This window comes from Equus asinus, chromosome 14, assembly GCF_041296235.1.
Source record: "Equus asinus isolate D_3611 breed Donkey chromosome 14, EquAss-T2T_v2, whole genome shotgun sequence".
NCBI classification, from domain to species: Eukaryota; Metazoa; Chordata; class Mammalia; order Perissodactyla; family Equidae; genus Equus; species Equus asinus.
Window position 1 is genome coordinate 32,241,092 of NC_091803.1, and position 17,225 is coordinate 32,258,316.

The 17,225-nt window shown below is 39.1% G+C and overlaps 1 long non-coding RNA gene and 1 pseudogene across 1 annotated transcript; both read left to right on the forward strand.

Moving 5' to 3' along the window:
• The first annotated feature begins 6,372 nt into the window (after positions 1–6,372).
• Positions 6,373–9,361, forward strand: LOC139040197 (uncharacterized). The gene is made up of 3 exons (XR_011494240.1): positions 6,373–6,470; positions 6,970–7,126; positions 8,677–9,361. It is a non-coding gene; the product is annotated as an uncharacterized lncRNA (long non-coding RNA).
• A 65-nt stretch (positions 9,362–9,426) lies between these two features.
• Positions 9,427–11,067, forward strand: LOC139040110 (ERI1 exoribonuclease 2-like; annotated as a pseudogene).
• The last annotated feature ends 6,158 nt before the right edge of the window (positions 11,068–17,225 follow it).

Genomic DNA, 17,225 nt, shown 5'->3' on the forward strand with positions numbered 1-17,225 from the left:
ACTTGTTTATGTGCTAGGGATAGTAGGATAAAACATGATTCATGCTCTCAAGGAAACCATTCTACTAAGGCGAAAAAATGCAGAAACAAGTAATTAAGATACAATGTGTTAAGTGCTTTTACAGGGATATAGCAGCAAAGAAGCTAACCACCTTGGGGGTTAGAGTTTTGGGGATAGCTTCACTGAGATGAAAATACTGGGGCTGGGCCTTGAAAATAATGAGTCAGCCAGGTAGGAGGGAACATTGCATCTAAACACACAGTTTGGTTTGGCTGGAGCCAAGACTGCACGTTGCAGAGCAGTGGAGATATTAGAAGAGAGGGCAGTGGAAGCCAGATCACACAAGATCAATGTGGTCAAAGGTAAGGACTCAGACTTTATCCTGGGGCATCAGGGAGTCCCCTAAAGCTTCTCCCCTCCTTAAAATAGCTTTGCACTTATATGTGGTTATTAAAGTAGTTCATGCTTGTTACAAAAGAGTCAGATAATAAAGGTAAAAGAGATAAAAGACAGACGATAGATAAATGAAAATAAAAGTCATCTCTCATTGTACAACTCAGATAATTACCACTGTCATTTTGGTCTGAGAGGCAGCAGAGTATAGTGGTTAGGAGCTCAAGCCCTGGAGTCACACTACCTGAGTTCCAACACTAAGCTCTACCATCTGGGACAAGTGCCTGAAACTAAGACTCGGATTCTTCATCTACAGAGTAATAATAATTCTACTTCATGAGATTATTGGGAAGACCACTGAGGTAGTACAAGTGCAGTGTACTGAGGCTGGTGCCTGACATATCATAAGTACTTAATAAACAACAGCTATTATTATTACTTTTCCCCTGTGACTTTTTTAAGCTAATGTTGAGCACTTATTATTAGCCATTTACAGTTCTGAGCACTTTACATCTATTAAATCATAATTAAAGTCTTCTTAAGTGGGTTCTACTATTATACCCATTTTACAGATAAAGAAATGGAGGAATAGATAAATGCTAGAACCAAGACTGGCATGCAGACTCCAAAGCCAAAACTCTCTTTGTCTCTGTCCTGAAGGGATTATAGTATACACTGTTTTGTAACCAACTCCACCCACCAAAAAAAAATCCTGTAAATATCAGTTAAATATAACAGACGTCAATTTTGATAATAATCCATTCTCTAAATTTACCTAAAAATTTATAATTTATCTGAAAAAGTTCCCTACTGACAACACTTGTTTTTTCAAAAGAATTATAAACAATATTATGATGAGCATCCTTGTATAAACATCTCTGTACATCTAAATTCCAGGATAAATTCCTGGTCAAAACAACCATGTATATTTTACATTCTGATAAATATTGCTAACTCCAGAAAGAATGTACCAATGTGTAATTACCAACCAGAACTGTATGAGATTGACAAGGTGGGAGTGAGTCAGGTAGGGGTCTATATGGCATTGAGTCATCACTGTTGCCAAGCATGGGTCATCAGAGCCTGAGTAGGGTGAGGAGGGCATCCTGTAGGGGAGACAGCCCAGGACTAGGGATAGGAACCTAGGACACACATGCAGGAGGGTGGCCTGGTGTGGGGTGTCAAACCCTGAGAGGTATGAGGAGGACATCCATGCTGTGGGAAGTAGAGAGCAGCGAGGCCTCATCTCAGATGTCAGAAACTCATTAGGGTAAAAGAGGGCATCAATGCTGAGGGACAACGGTAGCCCTTTACAGAATTCAGAGCCCAAACAGGGTGGGGGTGGCCACATGAGAAGGATACAGGAGGGGGACCTGGTACAAGGTCAGGGTGACAGAGCTCTAGAAGGGTGAGGAGGGTGTGGGGCAGTGGCAGCAACGGGAGACTGATCAAACGTATTGAAGATAATGGGAGTCAGGTTTCTCACTGTTAGAGAAGGAAGTTATAAGTATGAAAAGGGAGAAAACTACAAGCAACCCTGTGGAATAGAGATATTGATTGAATTCATGTTTTTCAATATGCATGGATACGGAAAAATATTTAAATGTAAACATTTGTATGTGTGTTTGGCTATATGTGTATATTCATATACGCACATATTTCCTAGCTCTCTTTTGGGACTACTGATATCCCAAGAGCAATGAGCACATCTAGCATCCAGATCTTCAGTTTCTAAATGTCATTTTACATTAAAAAAAACTAAGTATCCTAGGAGAAATGCCTAATTCCAGGGCTGGGGCAGGGAAAGCACACATGCGCCTGGAAAATCTTTTTGTGCCAGAAAAGTAAATGCTCAAACAATGATAGGGTCATGTCAAAAGGACACAGAAGCTAGCCTCATGACCAAATCTGGAATCTTTTCAGCATCAATAAACCACTGAATAAAAGAGGTATCCATGAGTTCATACTGATTAAAAAAAAAGGAATAAATTGCAAGTCTGAGGAAGCATCTCCCTACAAAATTAGAGAAAAAACAGTAAGTTTACAGAAGCTTAGCACACACTATCTTAATCAAGTAATCAAGGTTAGTATCACCAGTAATGGGACAAATCAAAATCATGTACAACCGGATACAAGAGAACAGAGTATCACTCTGCAATATTTCTGCCAGAGATGTATACCCTGTGTCTAATTGATGAGGAAACATACAAACCTAACCTGAGGGACATTTTACTAAATAACTGGTCCAGGATTCTTCAAAAGTAGTAAAGTCATGAGTGTCAAGGAAGACTGAGGAATTGTCTGGATGGAAGGAGACATGACAACTGAATGTAACACATTCTAGCCTGGATCTTATTGCTTGAAAAGGATGTTACTGGAACAACTGGAGAAACTCGAATGAGGCCTATGGATTAGATGGTAGCAATGTATCAGTTCTTTCCTGATTTTGGTGGTTACAGAGGATCGTTCCTAGGAAATATACACTAAAACGGGGGAGGGGAGATGGAGCATTGTGTTAGCAACTTCTTTCAAATGTTAGCTGGGGGAGTTTTGGGTACTGTTCTTGCAACTTTTCTGTAAGTTTGACAGTACTTCAAAATAAGAAAGTGATGAGACTGTCACTTTCCTTACACTTATTACCACGTTAACCTTTAAAAAACTGTTTTGTTAACCTGATAGGCAAAAAAAGAAAAAGGAATCCCCCTTCAATAAAATCTGTTTCCGAGCACTAACTCCCGTCCGGCATCCTGGATGACACATCGTATCTTTTGTTGATCTTCTGTCTCTCCCCACTGGAACCTAAGCAGTGGTCTTCCACTCCCTGCTGCAGCCCAGGGGCTCAGGGCGGCGCCCAGCACCCGGCCCACAAGACACAGGTGACGACTGACGGATGAACGACCCATGCTCAGCTCTCAGCAAATGGCAGGGACGACCAGCAGCCTCACGACTCCCCTTTGGAACGTAAACTGCACGAGGGCAGGGAATCGTGCTTCCGTGCGCCGGGATGTCCCCGGCACCTAGAACAACCCTGGCACACGGAACACCCGAATCAACGTCTGCCGAGTGAACATCCGTCCTGTGCGCCAGGTCTACACAGGTCTAACCCGCCAGGATCTCCCCGGAGGTGGGAGGCGTTGCCCCGTCACTCCCATTTTACAGCTGGGAGAGCCGCTTCCCAGAGGCCGGAGGGCGGGGCGCCTGAGCAGCGTCCAGCGCGGACCGGGCGCTGCCGGCCGCTGGGCCGAGGGGCTGGGAGCTCCGAACCGCCTCGGGCCGCCCCCTCAGCCCCACCGCTCACCTTGGCTCCGGGCCGCCTCTCCTCAGGTTCCGAGCGGGCTCTACGCGCCTCGGCCGCCCCGACGTGCTTGCCGCGGGCGCGCCTCCTCTTCCGGCCCTTCTGGAGGAGCGCCCCGGTCCTTCCCCTCTCGGGCTCCATGAGGCTGCGCAGAAAGACGGGCGGGAGCTGAGGAAACCCCGACGGCCGGCTTCCCGAGCGGGGGGCAGCAGGGCGTCCACGGCTACCGCCTCCTTCGGACCCTCCCCACTTCCGTTCACACAGCGCGCCCCGCCGCGGAGCGAACCGCGCAGCCCCAGGCCCAACGGTTTTACCGTCCGCGCCGGAGGCAGGATTCCAGACGGTTCCCCAAGGGCGCAAACGCGACTCTGCCCGTCGGAAACAGGGAACGGGGCGCCCCAAAACGGCTCCCACGCCCCCGAGCCCCGAAAACGCCGAGGAAAAGCCGAGCAGAGAGCTCAGACCGCCGCCACCACTCCCTCAGACTCAGCCTGAGCAGCCGCCGCGACTCCCTCTTGAGCCGCGCGCGGCGTTTGAACAGACCGGAAGTGGATTCGGGCGACTTCCGGCTGTTGGCCCCTGAAGCGAAAGGCGTGTCGGGAACGGCGACTAAGAGGCTGGCGCGCGTAGCGGGAGAGTTCCCGGCGGGGTCGCTCCAAGTTCCGCGGTGGCGTCCGCCGCAGGCTGGGCAGGGGCGCGCGGCGTCAGACCCCGTTCTCTGCAGCCCCGGCGTCTCCAACCTGCCCTCTCACACCCGGGCTGAGAGGTGTCGGCCTGGAGCCTCAGGCCGCCCTGTGCGCGAGGTTGGAAGGACCAGGGTTCTTGACTGTGTGGCCTGGAGCCCGTGTCGGCGCGTTCTAGGCCTCGGGAAACGACTGGACGTGACAGCGCCTTGTAGACCGGTCGCAGGTCTCAGGCAGCCCCCAGTGCACCCATGAAGCCGTTCACCCCATCACGTCCTAGTGAGCCGTGTAACTCATAATGTGGATCATTGTGGCCTTCTGCCTGATGCCTGGAAACGCTGTGCACATTTCCGATTTCTAGAATTGGTGTAATAGAGAAAAGTGTCGGTTCGGAGTTGGATGCCCCCGGTTCACGTACCAAATATGTGTTCTTTGGCAAATGACCGAAATCGTTTTCTCATCCATTACATATAGGTAGCAAAAGTGACTACTTTGTACAGTTGAGGATTAAATGAGGTCGCCATCTTCAGTGCCTGCTATGTAGTAAGCAGTGAATAAATGTTAGCTATTATTCCCAACTCCCCATCACACCTCATAAACAAAAAACTAGAACAGGAGGCCCCTGCCTAGTGAAACTCTAGCTACTCATCAGAGTAGTTTGTCTCATTGCACTTAAGACCTCGGGAAGCCCATCCCTTTCTGTGGACTCAGGGTCTTTGGGGATCCTTTATCATATACTACCTTCCAGTAGTTTACCATGGATGTCTGTTTTTTTTCTCAGATATTTTAAGCTCCAAGAAGGCTGGACCTGCCCTGTCTCCTCAGAACTGGGCTGTACACACAGCAAGGGCTTGAAAATTGCAGAGGTGAAAAAATAAGCTTTTCAGTGCCTCTATACCTCTACAATCACTTGAGTTCTTCAGTACTACTGTAAAACAAGGGGAGCAGAAAGAATTAGTGTAAGTTTGCAATAGGTACTGAGGCCCACGCAGGTAAAATGACAACTGAAATCAAAAGAGAGGGTAGCAGTTAGTACAAATTTTGCCTTCAAAGTTTAGGTCAGTTTCCTCTCACTCACAATACATTACTACATTAATAGTGAGGGTTATACCATTAGTTTGTTAGCCTATTCAAACAGGAGTGTGAATGAGTTTGTTGAACATATTGGGTTGTTTTACATTTTTAGGCAGCTTGGATTAACTAGGAGAAAGTCAATTGCACCAGCAAATGGAAATCTAGAAAGAAGCAAATCCAGTAAGTAGTGTCCTTAGTTTCTTTACATGTTGTAGCTTTGCACTTTTAACACTGGCAGCGCCTAAGGACACCCTGATCTTTTGCAGAGCAGCCGTATGACTACTTAATTGTCATTGATTTTGAGTGGACATGCTGGAATGATGGGAAACCCCACCAGAGCCAGGAAATAAGCATATTTGGACTGCCAATGGCCAAGAGTAGCACTAGATGAGTAACTTTAAGGTTTATAGATAGAAATGAGTCAACAGCTAGTTTAAGAAAACAAAATGGTCTATGAATTGGTAGTTTACTATAAAACCTGATTTGACAAAAAAAGAACAAAAACCTAAATACTTAAATGTGTCATCGTATAAAATAATCATGTGTTATCATATAAAATACTTGTTTTAGGGTTATGTACAAAATCTCAATTGCACAGAAGCTAAAAAAATACCTTTGCAAAAAAGAAGTACATTTTAACTTCCGTATGGTCTTCATATTTGATTGTGGAAATATGTTCAAGAGTTTTAAGTAGATATACTCGTAACTTTAATATTTTTACTTATTCTTTGGCATAACTTTATTATAATCATGCTGCTTTGGTCATTTTAGTATGCTTTGGCTAAAACAATGATTGTTTCATAATGCTATGTGGTGGTAATCAATGTTTAATTTAGAGTGATTGCAGCATTAATTTAACAATCATGTATTCAATTGTCAGTTGATTCTTTCATGTGGTTGAATTTCCAGTAGTATTGCTAGACACATCAACTGGAGAGACTGAATCTGAGTTCCACGCTTATGTTCAGTCTCCAGAACATCCAGTTCTTTCTGAATTTTGCACAGAACTGCCAGGCATAAAGCAGGTATGCCCTTCTCTTTTCCCCACCTCTCTTCCACCTGCCCCCAACCAAAAACCAAGCGAGTATGATGCAAATACTAAAATTCAGAAATCAGTTTTAAAAAGAAAGCAAAAGCTATATACCAGTTGGAATTTGATTTATTCAGTGTTAAGAGAAATATCCCATCCAGAAGTCCACTGAAATCTTTAAAAATAGGGAAGAATGTTGTTATAAAAATGAATATCAAATTTATTTTGTGGAAATTAAATGACATCAAATTTCCATCAGTCTGGATTTAATTATTATATTTTGATGTGATTTTAGATTGCTCAACCTAATTTTTCTTATCTTGAAGAGTTCTAATCATTATATTGTCTCTTTCTCATGTGTTTTACCATCTTTCACTAGATAAACTCTTTGCCAGTTAGAACCTCTTCTTTGTTATATCCCCCCACAGTTCCTATTTATGTGCTCAGTCTTTATGGAATTCGATTGTTGAATTCAGATTTGTGACTCTCTTTAGGCTCAAGTTGATGAAGGAGTCCCTCTGAAGATTTGCTTATCTCAGTTCTGTAAATGGATTCAGAAGACTCAGCAACAGAAGAAAATTATTTTTGCTTCTGGGGTTGCAGATCTTTCTACTTCCAAAGTAAAATTATGTGCATTTGATACTTAGTCAGGTAAAACATAAATTATATCTATCAATTATAAGTGAGTAGCATTACCAGTATGTAATTCTTTATCCCTAGTAAGAATTATACTTGTTAACCTCCTGGGCCAGGAAAAGAAATCCAAATGCCTAGCAGATGTTAAACAAGAATGGTAAATTTAGTCATATTTTTAAAATTACCATTCTGAGATACCTTAAAATTTTAAGACTTAACTTTAAGAATCTTTCTAGAGTGTTCCTGTCTGTTCTTCTGAATTCAGGTAAAGATGATTTAGTGAAAACTCTTATCATGCTATTTTCTACAACCTTGAATAAAAAGAGTTCTCATTTAACTCACATCCTTTCCTTTTATACTTTCACACTCACTAATATAGACATCAAGAGAAAAAATGGGCCATTTGGTAGATCTTTTGTATGCCCATGATGTATTATTATCATTAATAGTCATTAATAGCAATGCTGTGCCATTGATAGCATAGCACTGATAGTCATATTTGGTTTCAGGTTGCTATAAGATGTCTGTTTTCTCAATTACATTAATATTTTCTTAGAATATTGAAAGCAAATAACCTTCTCCCTATAGCCTTTGTAATTTGACGCCTTACTCTTCTTCCTGAAATAATCGGTGTATTTTATTGGGTATTTAAGAAACTTTGAAACTCAGTTACCAACTAATTTCTTAATAGAAAGTATGTAAAGTGAAAAATTGTTAGATATTAACAGAGAAATTAAATCTTACTATTTTATATGTTATATTATTATAGCATGATAATATACCACTATATATTATTCTAAATCTTACTATTCTATTTTATATCATCTTTTAGTGTTTTATTTATAAATGATGATAGCATAAGTAAAAACTGCTGGCATCATTGTCTTTTTGTAAATAAATAAGTGGAATTTATTGGCTCACATAAATGAAAATCCAGAGGAGGTAAACTTCAGGTTGGCATCATTGACTTTGTTCTATTTTAATATACTTCATGCAGACTGGGACTTGGGGTTTTCTTGGAGTATGAGTGTAAAAGAAAACAGCTGTTAAAACCCGTATTCTTAAATTCTTGGATTGATCTCAGAGTAACTTACCAGGCAAGGGTCAAAGATGGAGGCATGTTCACTTTCCTTCTCTTGAAAAATGACTAGGGGGCCGGCCCTGTGACTGAGTGGTTAAGTTCGCGCGCTCTGCTGCACTGGCCCAGGATTTTCCTGGTTCGGATCCTGGGTGCGGACATGGCACTGCTCATCAGGCCATGTTGGGGCGGCGTCCCACATGCCACAACTAGAAGGACCTGCAACTAAGATATACAACTATGTATTGGGGGGGATTTGGGGAGATAAAGCAGAAAAAAAAAAGAAAAATGACTAAACTTTATCCCACATGAGTATGGGTTTCTACAAATAAAATCTTTTCTTTTGAAATGTTCACATAGATACATTTCTTAAAGTATGTAAAAACAACACAACAAAAGTAAGAACCTTCCAAATCTAATAGAATGAAAAATTATGAAAAGTAAATGGTTAATACAAAGCCTTTCAAATAGTAATCCTTTTTTGTAGATACGTCTTCTTTTATTCGATTATATTTTCTGCAGAAGAAAACCAAAAAGACTAAGTTGTGCCCTGCAGGAAGTGGGAATAGAATTCTTGGGATGAGAACATTCTGGTTAGTGTAAATTGAAAATCACTTTATTATGTAAGTCATTTTATTTGTATAAAGTCTTTCGTATGAATCTTACTTTTTTCTGATGTCACTACTAAGGAATATCCTTCAGCCTAAAGAAAGCTCCTAATCTATACAATTCGAATTGTTTCTAAGACTTTCAAATTGACTTTCATAAAGTATTGTAAAATAAAGACTGCCATCTAATGGTTTTCTGGTTGCTAAAAAGAATGAAAAGAATTAGCCAAACCAAGTGAAGATTAAACAAATGCCCAAATAATACAGTGGACTAGTGAAAAACCTGAACAAGACTATTAGATTACTCGTGAGACATGGTCCCTACAGAATGTTCCTCATATTTTTGTGAACTGTCTAACGAGATTTCACTTCGTCCTCTGTGAATGTGGGAGATCTTGTCTTTCATTGGTAAGGCTGCCACAGCTTTCCACGAGACCAATTTATCATGATTAAAATTAGTAGATGATCATAAAACTAACAGTATGTTCCAATTTCTATTTAAGTGGTGGTTTTTGGTTTTGGGGGCTTTTGTGCTATGTATCTTTACACTGATACCACAAAATTTGTGTTTGGTAGCTGTTTCGTCAGGGTTGGATAATTCTCCGAATACTGCCCTTCTTGCTTGGAAAATGATCAGGGATGGTTGCTTCATGAAAATTACAAGGTCCTTGATCAAGGTTAGTGGTGTCTTGCCTCTTTTATCCTGTCATCTCAGACTCCAGAAGTAACCATAGGTTCAATGAAATGTAGATGTCATATGTGCAATCATTTATAAATCAATCATTCAAGATGTTTTTCTTTTTTGTGGTATCATTTAACGTATATTAGAGAAATTGTGAATACACAGTTTCTAAAGTTGTTGGACTTGTCTGTGGAATCATAGGTTCCCACTAAGAAGAATCCCAACATTTTGGCCAGAAATTTGAATACAAATCAAGTTGAAGAAACATTGGCCTGCAACAGTAACATTCAGGGTCCCAGCATATTTAATAGTGAGCCTAAAAATACAATAAATCCTCATGAAAAAGTTAAAATGGCATCAATTGGTGTCAATTCTCCTATAATGGTACAGCAAGATCAGTTACAACTAAAGAACGATATAAAAGTGGATCTTCACAAGGTCAAAAGCTGTTTGTCTTTTTTTAATGCTAAGTCCTCCACATCTCTGGGGCAGTTGCAGTCTCCCAGTTTGGCTGCACCTATGCAGAAACAAATAAAAAATGAACGTCTTGCATTTAATACCAGATCTAAGTCTTCAGCAATTGGTTCAGAATTGGTACTTGTTTGAACTGCCATTTCATCTGTTATTCATGTTTCTGATACAGAAATGAGTTCTGCTCTTGACTGTTTACTTGTGTTGGCCAATTGGGAGGATGTAGCTTTACTGCTAGCCTCTCAGCCTGAGCAAAATATAGATTTATACTTGCTATTAGTGACTCAAACTTAGATACTTCATTTAATTCTGGAGAAAGATTAATGGTTTTAAAAGAATCTGAAATGCTAAGTCATGAAAACTTTGGAGGCACAGAGGAAACTTGTCAAAAATCTGAAACCTCTAAGTCTGCTGTGTATAAGAGTTTACATACTACTATTTATGATGTAAAAGAAGCCAAAGATCCAGGTTCAGATGTTTCTGACTTTAAATTACCTGAATGCAAATCAAGTAGCTTCAACAGCGTTAATGCCAGTATGTCTCATCCTTCAGTTTTGGGGAAACATCCTCTTCTTTTAGGTGGTACTGAAAGGAGTCCATCCGTTCCCTCAGCTTTCCCACCAGCCAAAAAACAGACCTTCACTATTCATGAAGAAAAGCCCACATCATCTCTTGGCTCCCCAGGGAGAAGGTCTTCCCAGAAGGTTCTCCCCTCTGTCTTAACTTCTACAGTTAACCTATGAGAACCTTGGAAGAGTGGGAGGATGACACCTCCTTTATGCAAGTGTGACCGAAGATCTAAGAGGCTTGTTTCTAATAATGGACCAAACCATGGAAAAGTCTTCTACTGTTGCCCTATTGGGAAATACCAAAAAACCAGACAAGGTTATTTCAAATGGGAATAAACACTTCAAAAGGAAAGAGCCAATAGCATAGTTCTGTCTCATTCCCCAGGAATAAACTTTTAGTTCTCCAGAAATAAGCCCTGTTTATGACAGAAATGTAGAGTTTTCTACTAAAAATTCATGGAGACTCAGACCATCAATGAGGAGTTGATAAACTTTCTTTACATCTAAACTATTTTTACTTTAATGTGACTTTTAGTATAGTAAAGAGAAAAAAGTGTATACGGCTGCAAGTTATGAGGGTTTCGCGTAGTCTGTAGATGACAGTGAAGCTGTTAAACACATACACACACACACAGTGAAAACAGAGAAAAAGTAAATTTCACAGGTTTCTAATTTGATTCACCAGTTATCTGACATTTGTCTTCTATTCACGTATGATTCCTGATTGTTCCTTGAATTCCTGAACATTACGAGTATTCTGATAATGTCTTACACTATTTTATTTATATTTCATATATTATTTGCCAAATTTATCATACTTTTTTAAGAACCACAAATGAAATATTCTGTAAACTGTATTTATTACATTAAATATAATAAGCAACCATAGTATATGATATCCTTCTTTTACAGTTAGACCTTGAAACAAATTTTAAACTGTTTTTAAGTTATTTGAATAAAAATGTGACTAATGAAAATCCCTAGCCTATTTTCAAGTAGATACTTGTACTTTGAGAATTATGATAATTTTCTGTTATATTTTCTAAAAACTTGTATGAGTTTTTTAGTTTTATTTCAATGCTTGAAGATTGGCTCTGGTTTGTATATCAATGTATCAGAAGAATTATTCAACTATGAGTTGAAAACCAACAGATTTGGTTCAGAAATTACTTCTATACTGTACATTTAAAAATTCCTTGGCAATTGATGATATTCTTTTTTTATTGAGGTCATAATAGTTTACAAAAGTGTCACATTTCACTTGTACATTATTATTTGTCCGTCACCATATAAGTGCCCCTCGTCATGCTTTGTGCCCAGTCTCCAACCCCCTTCCCCTGGTAACCACTGAACTGTTCCCTTTGTTTGTGTGTTTGTTTATCTTCCACTATGAGTGAAATCACGTGGTGTTTGTCTTTCTCTGTCTAGCTTATTTTGCTTAAAATAATACCCTCAGGGTCCATCCATGTTGTTGCAAATGAAATGATTCTGTCTTTTTTATGGCTGAGTAGTATTCCATTGTAGTATTCCATTCCATTCCACCACATCTTCTTTATCCAGTCATCAGTCAATGGGCACTTGGGTTGCTGTCATGTCTTGGCTATTGTGAATAATGCTGCAATGAACATGGGGGTACATAAGTCTCTTTGAAGTGTTGATTTCCAGTTCTTTGGATAAATATCCAGTAGTGGGATAGCTGGTTCATATGGCATTTCTATTTTTAATTTTTTGAGAATTCTCCATACTGTTTTCCATAATAGCTGCACCAGTTTACATTCCCACCAGCAGTGTATGAGGGTTCCCTATTCTCCACATCCTCTCCAACATTTGCTATTTTTTATCTTGGTGATTATAGCCATTCTAACGGGTGTAAGTGATATCTTAGTGTAGTGTTGATTTGCATTTCCCTGATGGTTAGTCATGTTGAATATCTTTTCATGTGTCTGTTGGCCATCTGTATATCTTTTTTTGAGAAATGCCTATTCATATCCTCTGCCCATTTTGTGATTGGGTTGTTTGTTTGTTGTTGAGTTGTGTGAGTTCTTTATATATTATAGAGATTAACCCCTTGTCAGATATATGATTTGCAAATATTTTCTCCAAATTGATTGATTGTCTTTTGTTTTGATCCTGATGTCCTTTGCCTTGCAGGAGCTCTTCAGTCTGATGAAGTCCCACTTGTTTATTTTTTCTTTTGTTTCCCTTGTCCGAGTAGATGTGGTATCTGAAAAGATCTTTTTAAGACAGATGTCAAAGAGTGTACTACCTATATTTTCTTCTAGGAGTTCAGTGGTTTCAGGTCTTACCTTTGATCCATTTTGAGTTTATTTTTGTGTATGGTGAATGACAGTGGTGTACTTTCATTCTTTTGCATGTGGCTGTCCAGTTTTCCCAACAACATTTATTGAAGAGACTTTCCTTTCTCCATTGTACGTTCTTAACACCCTTGTCAAAGATTAGCTGGCTGTAGATGCGTGGTTTTATTTCTGGGCTTTCAATTCTGTTCCATTGATCTGTGTTTCTCTTTTTGTACCAGTACCATGCTGTTTTGATTATGATAGCTTTGTAGTATATTTTGAAGTCAGGGATTGTGAGGCCTCTAGCTTTGTTCTTTTTTCTCAGGATTGCTCTAGCTATTCAGTCTTTTGTTGCCCCATTTGAATTTTAGGATTCTTTGTTCTGTTTCTGTGAAGAATATCATTGGGAATTTGATTGTGATTGCATTGAATCTGTAGATTGCTTTAGGTAGTATGGACATTTTAACTATGTTTATTCTTCCAATCCATTTGCATGGAATATCTTTCCATTTCTTTATGTCATTATCAATTTCTTTCAGTAATGTCTTTAGTTTTCATTGTATAGGTCTTTCACCTCCTTGGTTAAATTTATTCCTAGATATTTTATTCTTTAGTTGTGATTGTAAACGGGGTTGTGTTCTTGAGTTCTCTTTCTGTTAGTTTGTTCTTGGAGTATAGAAATGCCACTGATTTTTGTAAGTTGAGTTTGTACCTTGTGTCAGGGAAGTGGGAGAATTCCTCACCCTACCCCCCCCCCAAACCCGCTTTTCCTTAAGGTTCTTATGGCTGGCCAAATAACCAAAGAGGCAAACTAGCAAGAGAAAATCAAACATTTAATAGCGTGTATACATGGGAGAAACACAGAAGAAACTGAGTAACTCAGCCATCTGGCTGATGCTGCCTGTTTAAGTATCTTCAGCTACAGACAAGGAGGATGTTGGGGATAGTGATTTGGGGCTTCAAAGGGGAGGAAGACAATTTACGTCGAGATGGAATGCAAATGTTTGTTAAACAGGTTTTGCTATGTCAAAAAAATGGGTTTGTTGGTGTCCTTTTATCACACCTATTTTACATCATACTACAGCTATCATATGGTATGAGCTCCTTCCTGGAACAGACCTTCTGTGTTAAAGTCTTTTAGGTAGTTTTTTGGGGGAAGGTCAGCTGCTCTTCCTGAGTCTTTAGATCTTTTATTGTCTTCAGCTCAAAATAGTCCACATACCAGAGTGGCACATCTTGGGGCAGCCTGCCCTGAACCCCATCACTTGCAACTTTGCTGTAGTTGTTGATTATATCTAATAGTTTTCTCATGGATTCTTTAGGGTTTTCTATATATAAGGTCATGTTATCTGAAAACAGTGAGAGTTTCACTTCTTCATTGCCTGTTTGGATTCCTTCTTTTTCTTTTTCTTGCATCATTGCTCTGGCCAGAACCTCAAGTACTATATGGAATAAGAGTGGTGAGAGTGGCACCCTTGTCTTCTTCCTGTTCTCAGAGGGATGGCTTTCAGTTTTTCCTTGTTAGTATGATGTTTGGTGTGGATTTGTCATATATGGCCTTTATTATGTTGAGGTATATTCCTTCTATACTCATTGAGAGTTTTTATCATAAATGGATGTTGGATCTTGTCACATGATTTCTCTGCATCTATAGAGATGATCATGTGGTTTTTATTCCTCATTTTGTTAATGTGGTGTATCACATTGATAGATTTGCAGCTGTTGAACCATCCCTGCGTCCCTGGTATAAATCCCACTTGATCATGGTGTATGATCTTTTAATGTGTTGCTGTATTTGGTTTACCAATATTTTGTTGAGGACTTTTGCATCTATGTTCATCAGTGATATTGCCCTGTAATTTTTCTTCTTTGTGTCATCCTTGTGTGGCTTTGGTATCAGGGTGATGTTGGCCTATAGAGTGTGTTAGGAAGTGTTCCATCTTCCTCAATTTTTTGGAATAGTTTGAGAAGGATAGGTATTAAATCTTCTTTGAATGTTTGGTAGAATTCTCCAGAGGGTTTTGATTACTGCTTCTCTCTTTACTTGTGACTGGTCTATTGAGATTCTTCGTTTCTTCTTTATCCATTTCTTCTAGATTGTCCAATTTGTTAGCATATAGTTTTTCATAATATTCTCTTATAATCTTTTGTATTTCTGTGGTAGCCATTGTAATTTCTCCTCTTTCATTTCTAATTTTGTTTATTTGAGCCTTCTCTTTTTTTCTTAGTGAGTCCGGCTAAGGCTTTGTCAATTTTGTTTATCTTCTCAAAGAAGTAACTCTTTGTTTCATATCTCTTTGTTAATATCATAACTCTTTGTTAATATCTCATTGATCCTTTCTACTTTTGTTTCAATTTCATTTATTTCTGTTCTAATTTTTATTATTTCCCTCCTTCTGCTGACTTTGGGTTTTGTTTGTCCTTCTTTTCCTAATTCTGTTAGGTGTAGTTTAATATTGCTTATTTGAGATTTTTCTTGTTTGTTAAGGTGGGCTTGTATTGCAATGAATGTCCCTCTGAGGACTGCTTTTGCTGCATCCCTTATGGGTTGGTATGGTATATTTTCATTTTCATTTGTCTCCAGATGCTTTTTGATTTCTCCTTTAATTTCTTCAATGATCCATTGGTTGTTCAATACCATGTTGTTTAGTGTCCACATATTTGTTTCTTTCCCAGCTTTTTTGTTGTAGTTGATTTTTAGTTTCACAGCAGTATGGTCAGAAAATATGCTTGAGATAATTTCAATCTTAAATTTGTTGAGGCTTGTCTTGTTTCCAAACATATAATCTATCCTTGAGAATGTTCCAAGTGCACTTGAGAAAAATGTGTATTCTGCTGCTTTTGGATGTAAAGTTCTTTATATATCTACTAAGTCCATCTGGTCTAGTTTTTCATTAAATTCCACTGTTTCCTTGTTGACTTTCTGTCTGGATGATCTATTCATTGGTGTAAGTGGAGTGTTAATGTTCCCTACTATTATTGTGTTGTTAATATTTCATTTTAAGTTTGTTAATAGTTGCTTTGGTGCTCCTCTGTTGGGTGCATAAGTACTTATAAGTGTTATGTCTTCTTGGTGGAGTGTCCCTTTTATCATTGTATATTGCCCCTCTTTGTCTCTCATTAACTGTTTTATCTTGAAGTCTGCGTTGTCTGACATAAATATGACACGACCTGCTTTCTTTTGTTTGCCGTTAGCTTGGGGTATCGTCTTCCATCACTTCACTCTGAGCCTGTGTTTGTCTTTAGGAGTGAGATGTGTTTCCTGGAGGTAGCATATCGTTGGGTCTCATTTTTTTAATCCATCCTGCCACTCTGTGTCTTTTGATTGGAGAATTCAGTCCATTTACATCTAGAGTGATTATTGTTATGTGAGGGCTTAACCCTACGATTTTATCACTCATTTTCTGGTTCTTCTGCATTTCCCTTGTTTCTTGTCCCATGTATTTCCAATTATCAATTCACTTTGATAGTTCTATATGATGGTTTTCTCAGTTTTCTCTTTATTTATTATTTGTGTCTCTGTTCTGATTACTTGTTTAGTGGTTACCATGAGATTTGTATAAAAAATCTCATAGATGAGGTTGTCCATTTTCTGCTAGCCTCTTATTTCCTTAGACTAAGTTGATTCCATCCCTTTCCCCTCCCCCTTCTAAGTTATTATTGTCACAACTTATTCCATCTTGTGTTGTGAGTTTGTGGCTAAAATGACAAGGTTATATTTATTTTAGATGTTTTCCTTCCCTTTGTCTTTAATGTTTTAATTGTTTGCTAACCTTTTCTGATGGAGAGCTGCAATTTTCTGATTTTGTCTACCTTTTTATCTCCTTGCTCAAGGCTTTGTAAACCCTTTCTTTTTTTTTTTTTTTCAGGTATGAGGGTCTCTTGAGCACTTCTTTTGGGGGCGTCTTCTGGTGATGAACTCCGTTAGCTTTTGTTTGTCTGGGAAAGTTTTTATTTCTCCATCATATCTGAAGGATATTTTCGCTAGATAGAGTCTTCTTGGCTGTAATTTTTTGTCTTTCAGAATTTTGAATATACTATTTCACACTCTTCTAACCTCTAAGGTTTCTGCTGAGAAATGTGCTGAAAGCCTTATAGGGGTTCCTTTGTAAGTTGTTTTTTCGTGCCTTGCTGCCCTTAGTATTTTTTCTTTGTCATTGGCTTTTGCCAGCTTTACTAGTATATGCCTTGGAGAAGGTCTTTCTACATTGATATAATTAGGAGTTCTATTAGTTTCTTTCACTTATGTTTCCAACTCCTTTCCCAGGTTTGGGAAGTTCTCAGCTATTATTTCTTTGAATAAGCTTTCTGCTCCATTCTTCTTCTTATCTCTCTCTGGAATACCTATAATCCTTATGTTGCATTTCCTAATCAACTCAGATATTTCTCAGAGAATTTCTTTATCTCTT